At 49.5% G+C, this 7,852-nt stretch overlaps 1 long non-coding RNA gene across 1 annotated transcript; it reads left to right on the top strand.

Moving 5' to 3' along the window:
- Positions 1-782: 782 nt before the first annotated feature.
- LOC146865606 (uncharacterized) lies at positions 783-2,311 on the top strand. The gene is made up of 2 exons (XR_014970329.1): positions 783-1,165; positions 1,877-2,311. It is a non-coding gene; the product is annotated as an uncharacterized LOC146865606 (long non-coding RNA).
- Positions 2,312-7,852: the final 5,541 nt, after the last annotated feature.

Here is a 7,852-nt window from a genome sequence, read left to right as displayed (position 1 = left end):
CTGTTCACAATGGCAGGGATTTACCTGATGGCGAGGAGGATGAGGCTGCAGGCTGCCGCACAGAGACGGAGGCGAATGAATGAGCGCATCTTCAGAGTCCGCATAACTTTGCTAGGCCAGCAAGAGGATGAGATATACGACAAGTATAGGCTCAATGCAGCAATGATCCATGACCTAATCAATGAATTGGACCCCATAATGCAACGACAGACACGTAGGACCAATGCCATCCCAACGCATGTGCAGGTCCTATGTTGCCTACACCTTCTGGCGTCAGGCAGTTTTCAGGGGGTCATTGCTGTTGCGGGAGGTGTGTCACAAAGCGCACTTTCAAGAATATTGAAAGCATTCCTTGATGCCATGATGGCCGTGATCGGGTCTCATATCAAGTTCCCTACCACCGCGCTTGACCTTGCAAAAACCAAACAGGAGTTCTACCAGATAGCTCGTTTCCCACATGTTTTGGGTTGTATTGATTGCACCCACGTTGCAATATGTCCCCCTGCAACACAGGAATATATATATAGAAATAGGAAATCTTACCATTCCCTCAATATTCAGGTTGTTTGCAATGCCAAAAACATTATCACTGACATTGTTGCGCAATTTCCAGGGAGTGCACATGACTCTTATATCTTCAGGCAAAGTGGCATACACACCCGTCTTGTCAGGGGAGAATTTGGAGAGGGACATCTGCTTGGTAAATATGTGTTATAGTTTATCACTGTCATTGTACGTATGTCAATGTGAAGCTGCCACTGACTCTTTGCTCCATTACATGTAGGTGACAGCGCATACGCCTTGCGTAATTACCTAATGACGCCTTACCTCAATCCCACAACTGCCAATCAACAGAGGTACAATGCAGCACATATTTCGACAAGGAACATCATAGAGCGCACATTTGGGCTGTTGAAGAGCCGATTCAGATGTCTACATAAGACCGGTGGAGCACTGAAGTACAACCCTGAACAATGCTGCAAGATAGTAGCGGCATGTGCCATGCTGCACAACATAGCGACAAGGGGAGGAATGGACATCGAGGTGTCTGACAGCGATTCGGAGGATGGGAACCAGCAAGTGCCACAACACCATGCAGCACAAGGGGCAGGCGCAGCAGAAGGGCGTAGGAGAAGATTTGACATCACACAAAATTATTTCTGAGGTGAGTAATGATGACACAGAAACTGACTATTGCTATCAGAGTATTCTTTAATTAAATAAAATTGCCATGAGTGTTCAAGCACACTTGTAATCTGACCAGTGCAATGGACATAAGTGGTTTGCAAATGTCAATTCACTTGTCACTCTGTGAAAAGTCAAATCCAAATAAATGGTTACGTCACCATAGTGGAATGCACTTGTACATGCCAGTCTAGCGCTTTTTCCCACGAACACCCAGACGCCTGTCAGACCCAGCATTGTCATCCGTTATGTTGGAAGCGGCGGGGGTACTGCTGCGTGTGTTGCGTCTTCCTGCAGTGCGGACTGGAACTGCCACACTACTTAGGCTTGAGCCACCCTCACTACCCTCTTCGGGCGTGGAATTGTTGGCCGCAATTGTGGAAGCATTTAGCAAATCAACTGCATTTGTGACCTGGTCCAGTGCTTTAGCCACATCGCCGCTCCAATGGCACATTTCAGTTTGCATGGTCACAGACCTACGTGCCAGCAGTGCAGTTGTCGTGGCCAATCTATTGTTTGATTTAGCAAACATTTTCAATTGCAGCATTAGTTGACGATGCTGTCTCTTCTGGGATACATTTCCCTCATGCATCACCTTGCTCAGTTGCTGCACACTTTCTGACAGTACTGCTATGTTGCTAGCCATCTTGCCAACTTGCAATTGTACTAATCGTGTGTTTTTTGTCTGCAGGCGCTGCATACGGAGCATCTGTCCCTCAAGACCACCCCAGACATCACTTGGTTGCTCCTCCTGCTGTGTCCTGAGTGCTCTTCCTCTCCTACGCCGGGCTCTGTGATTAGTTCTGGGGACCTGTGGTTGTGTTTGTGTGATGGAAGTTGTCTGGCCATGGCTGCCACCTGGTGTTGCATCAGCCTCATCATCTTCACACTCCATGGTGACTAGGGATGGAACAGTAGCCCTGCGTGACTTTGTTGGACGTGAGGGATTTATTTGCACCACAGGTGTGTCCATCTGTTCACCTGCGCTGGTGTCCTGCATGTCTGGGGAATCGCTATCCACATCTTCTACACGTTGTGCATCTGTGAGGTGAAACAGTGCAACACTGTATTATTTCATGTCTGTGATATTAATTGCACAGTAATAAATTTCTGCCTTTGTAAATGATTTTATACTCTATTCAGCTTTTTTGGGTTGTTACTCTGAGATTTGACATTTTAACTGCTTGACCTGACTACATCTCCCATAATGCCCCTCACCTACTGAATGCATTGTGTACTGGATGTTCAGGGTCTGCACTTGGGCTGTGCTATGGTCGAGTTCTACCTTTACATTTTGTAACACTAAGAAAACATACATTCATCTTACCTTCAGATGTGTTTGCTGCTCCGGACGTGTCCAGCTGGGTCACACCAACAACAGCTTCTGGCTGGATGGTGGATTCAATCAAGTCCTCCATGGGAGTGTTCCCAGTGTCTGTTGGTGTTCCCCCTCCTGTCTTCTTTGCCTCCTTCAGGCGGTCAGCTATGCGCACCTTAGCCCGACTGCGCAAGTCGTACCATCGTTTTTTGAGTTCTTCAATGGTGCGGTGTGTCACCCCAATGGCATTGACCCTGTTTTGGATCCGGAGCCAGATTTTCCTTTTCTCCTGCTCTGCCACTTTCAATGATGCCTTTCCAAACAGCTTGTCATGGCTGTGGACTACTCCCTCAATGAGGGTGTCAATTTCTTTTTCTGCAAATTTAATTTTGCGTTTCCTGCCTGTTTGGCTCTCCTCTGCTGTTTGTGAGGCTTCCATTTGATATCACAAGTTTTTCTTCTGTCTCTGTCACACTCCTGTTCTGCTCCCAGAGCCAGCTCCCTCCTCTCCCTGACACTGTGCACTGGAAATGAGGCTGGTGCTGCTCACTTCCTGGTTGTGATGTCATCAGGATGCATCAAAAAGCGACTTCGGTATTAGCGATTTCGCTAATTGCGAAATCGCTAATAGCGAGTTCGCAAATGCCGAAATCGCAATTTATTTAGCGATTTTTAGCGATTCGCAATATTCTCGCAATGTTTTTGTTGCATCGTGTTTTGCGAGTCTTTATTTGCGATTCCTTAAAATTCGCAAATAAGGACTCGCAAACTCTCTTTTTGATGCATGTGCCTGTAAGTCATCTGACCACCTCAGTACCCATAAGGCCAGGACTGGCTAGCTATAGTGTCTCACTTGCTCTCCTACTCACTCACAGAGAAAGAAATGATTAGATACCCCAGAACACAACACTCCCAGATCTCTCAGGAATCTTGGTAGCAAGACACACCCTTTTGCTCTCACTGTGCACAATAATATCTGACACAGACACAAAACAGTTTAAAATATTTATAACTAGCGTGCCCTAACATGCAGTATATGTGCCACAACAAGCAGGAAAATGCATAGCACAAAGGCAGTCAGCATAGCAGCTAGTCCATAAATCATGAAGGTAGATGTCATCATGGAAAGACAATAGAGCCTAACTGCCCTCCCCTTGCTAAGAAGCAGTATTATTATATATTAGAAGATCTCTGGGCTTTGTCAGCAGACCCCATACCTCAGCCTATAGATGGTAGATCTACATCATAGGTGCTGTCTCGCTCTTTTCCCTGGAAAGTTCCCTCTCCAAGTGTGTGCTACCTATTTGTGCATTTTAATATGACCAAAGTGCGTTTGCCCAAACAACAGCTGCATCAGAATGTTTTAGGCCAGAAACAAATAACAAGGGGCATTGTTGTGCGATCTTGCTCACAAAGTTCAGTCAAAATCCCAGGAACTTGCAGAGAATGAACACAGCGATGAGTTTTCCTGTGAAAGCAGCCGTAGAAATCATTGTGAAAATAAGAACATGTAGAAAAGTGTGCAAAGCAGCAGGCAAGCTGGAGCGTTCTCATGCTAACTTAGTGAAAACGCCAATGTCCCTATGGGTCACATGACACCTTCCCCTTGGCCACGTTGGTAGCAATATGCCAAAACAAAACAACAGAAATAAGCAGAGGCAAAGCATCCCAGTTCCCATCAAATTAGAAAATGTGTGTGTACAAAAAAAGAAATATATCATTATTTTGTCTCAAAATTTAAAAAACAACCAATAGGGTACACCAAAAACATATCCATTCATAGCATAATCTTCAGATTCAGAATTGTTGCGGGAAAAAACGGAGATAGTCAAATGAGCAAACATGCTCCTCATATCCAGAGGCTGGTAGGAGCATAACAGGGCAACCTGCGTAAACTTCGATGAAACTCTGATCCAAGAGGCACTGTGCCTGAGTACAGTACAGGTACTCAAGTCTGCTGTTGGTGCAATGAGAGGATTGCAACCAGGCGCCTACCCACGGAACATTTCTGGACATGGGACTTTAATGGACCCATTAACAGTTTGCAATCCAGGGCAGTGTGGGTTGTTTTGATGAGGCAGACATCCAGGGCCCTTCAAAAAGGGCACCGGAGGCAGTGGAACACAGGTTACACACAGGTGAAGTAGGCATAACGGAAGGTGAGCCAGTTGTCAATGTCAAGAGCTTGTAATGCCATTGCAGCAAAAAGTTGGTGTATCCGGTATTTGGTAGCTCCACAAGTTGAGCAGCCATTGCGGAGCAACAACAGAAGTACAAGTATGCCGCAAATTAGCAGGAGCTCCAGGAGAAACCCTGTGAAGGCGCTGGAAAAAATAGAATGAATAAAAGGCTGAGATTACTCTAAAAAAAGTCTGAAAGGATGTGACAAAGCCGGATCCCACAAGTTTGAAAAAGTGGGCAAGGCCTTCTGTATCAGATGCATTCAATATTTAGGTGGCAATTACGATCCGGTAAAAAAATTCCCCGTGCGACTCCGTACTCCGTACGAATCGTACAAGTGCCGTACGAACTGGAAATCACGATTCGCATGGTAAAAAGTCCATACGAACCGCATCGGGAATGATTTCCCACACGTCCTCGGGTCCGAAAATGTGTCCGACGTGTCCTCGGACTATTTACCGTACAAATGTGAAAGGTGAAGTCCGACCGAGGAATCACGATCCATCCCGTGCGTCCGATCTTACAACCGTATGGAAAAAACACCGTCCGCACCGAACTCCCATAGCAACCATGGAGACATGTGCCCGCATACGCGCCCAACACTCCCCCTGCCCCCGTACGTCCGAGACGTACCCCCCGTGTATGTACACCCCCACCCATGTATGTACACCCCAGTACGTTCGAGTCGAACCCCCACCCCTGTATGTGTCGTACCACCGTCTATGTACACCCCAGTACGTTCGATTCGTACCCCCACCCCTGCACGTGTCCGACCCCCATGTATGTACACCCCAGTACGTTCCAGTCGAACCCCCACCCCTGTACGTGTCCGACCCCCATGTATGTACACCCCAGTACGTTCCAGTCGAACCCCCACCCCTGTACGTGTCCGACCCCCATGTATGTACACCCCAGTACGTTCGAGTCGAACCCCCACCCCTGTATGTGTCCGACCCCATGTATGTACACCCCAGTACGTTCCAGTCGAACCCCCACCCCTGTACGTGTCCGACCCCCATGTATGTACACCCCAGTACGTTCGAGTCGAACCCCCACCCCTGTACGTGTCGTACCACCGTCTATGTACACCCCAGTACGTTCGAGTCGTACCCCCACCCCTGTACTTGTCGTACCACCGTCTATGTACACCCCAGTACGTTCGAGTCGTACCCCCACCCCTGTACGTGTCCGACCACTGTCAATGTACACCCCAGTACGTTCCAGTCGAACCCCCACCCCTGTACGTGTCCGACCCCCATGTATGTACACCCCAGTACGTTCGAGTCGAACCCCCACCCCTGTACGTGTCGTACCACCGTCTATGTACACCCCAGTACGTTCGAGTCGTACCCCCACCCCTGTACGTGTCGTACCACCGTCTATGTACACCCCTGTACGTTCGAGTCGTACCCCCACCCCTGTACGTGTCGTACCACCGTCTATGTACACCCCAGTACATTCGAGTCGTACCCCCACCCCTGTACGTGTCGTACCACCGTCTATGTACACCCCTGTACGTTCGAGTCGTACCCCCACCCCTGTACGTGTCGTACCACCGTCTATGTACACCCCAGTACGTTCGAGTCGTACCCCCACCCCTGTACGTGTCGTACCACCGTCTATGTACACCCCAGTACGTTCGAGTCGTACCCCCACCCCTGTGCGTGTCGTACCACCGTCTATGTACACCCCTGTACGTTCGAGTCGTACCCCCACACCTGTACGTGTCCGACCCCCATGTATGTACACCCCAGTACGTTCGATTCGTACCCCCACCCCTGTACGTGTTGTACCACCGTCTATGTACACCCCAGTACGTTCCCGTCGCATCCCCAACACAACCTCCTAAGTACGGAGCGCACCCCAGGCCCCAACATCACAACCGCATGTACGAGTCGTACCAAGCCACACACAAGGACAGCACCGTACAACCAAATGGCCCATGTACACACCGTACACACGCTCAAAACGCACGTACACAACCAGGACAAAACAAAACAACACAAGAATACACTATTCGAATGGCACAAAGCCACTAAACATGGCCAACAAACACTAAAAAAACACATTCACTGACCTGCAACTGGCAAAAACAAACAGAGGCCCAAAACACCACCACTCCTTATAACACACCCACCCAAACTTCAAACACAGCCACACCCACCAATGGACCAATAAAAAGGGCCAGCACACACAAACCATGAGCCTTTGCAACAGACTCACTGCTGCCAGACACCACAGAACCATACTACAACCCTCACCACACCTTACACTTGCACACCTTCACACAACCACCTCCACAAACACCCCCTCATCACATTCACACACACACACCTGCACAACCACACCCACACACCCACAACCATCCACACACACCCCCCACCATCCACACCCACACCCCTCACCATGCCCACTAACAAGAATCCAAAGTTCAGTAACCGAGAGTTGGAGGTCCTTGTTGATGAAATCCTCAGAGTCGAGCCACAGCTCTTTGGAACATTGGTCAGACAGACCAGCATTGCAGCAAAAACAGCCATGTGGCAGACCATCGTCGATGCTGTGAATGCTGTTGCGGACACCAGAAGGACCAGGCAGGAATGCCAAGCCAGGTGGTACGATCTGCGGAGGAGGGTCCGAGCCAAGATGCTGGAGGAACACAACCAGGCCAACGCCACTGGAGGAGGGCCCTCCCGCAGACCCGTACACTACCAGCCCTGGGAGGAGAGGGTGATGGCCATACAGCCGGTGGAGGCAGTCGAAGGATTAGGAGGACTCAGAGACCCGGGTGAGTACACGAACAATGCACCTCACATGGGGGGGACCTCATCCACAACCAAAATCACTAACAGGCACGCAACCACCCCAACCTATCGCATGACTCAACCACACTCCATGAACACGCACATGCCACTGCCGCCACCATGCCCCATGCACCCAGCTGGACAATGTCAAGTCACAGGCCACAGAAGACACCAACACATGACACGGTAACCCGGATGGCGGGAGGGTGGGCCCCAAAAATCACATAGTGCAACTCAGAAGCAGACAACAATGCCCTCTGCCCATATGGCCCAGGTCACAGCCAGACAAACAGTGTGTCCCCACACAGGAAAGACTCGCCAGCAAATGGCGGACGCCTTGCATCAACACATGGGGGTGAAGGCACTG

This window comes from Triturus cristatus, chromosome 2_1 (genome assembly GCF_964204655.1).
Source record: "Triturus cristatus chromosome 2_1, aTriCri1.1, whole genome shotgun sequence".
In the NCBI taxonomy this organism is placed as follows: domain Eukaryota; kingdom Metazoa; phylum Chordata; class Amphibia; order Caudata; family Salamandridae; genus Triturus; species Triturus cristatus.
The sequence above is the reverse complement of the archived record's forward strand: the minus strand, read 5'-3'. Positions and strand labels throughout refer to the sequence as shown.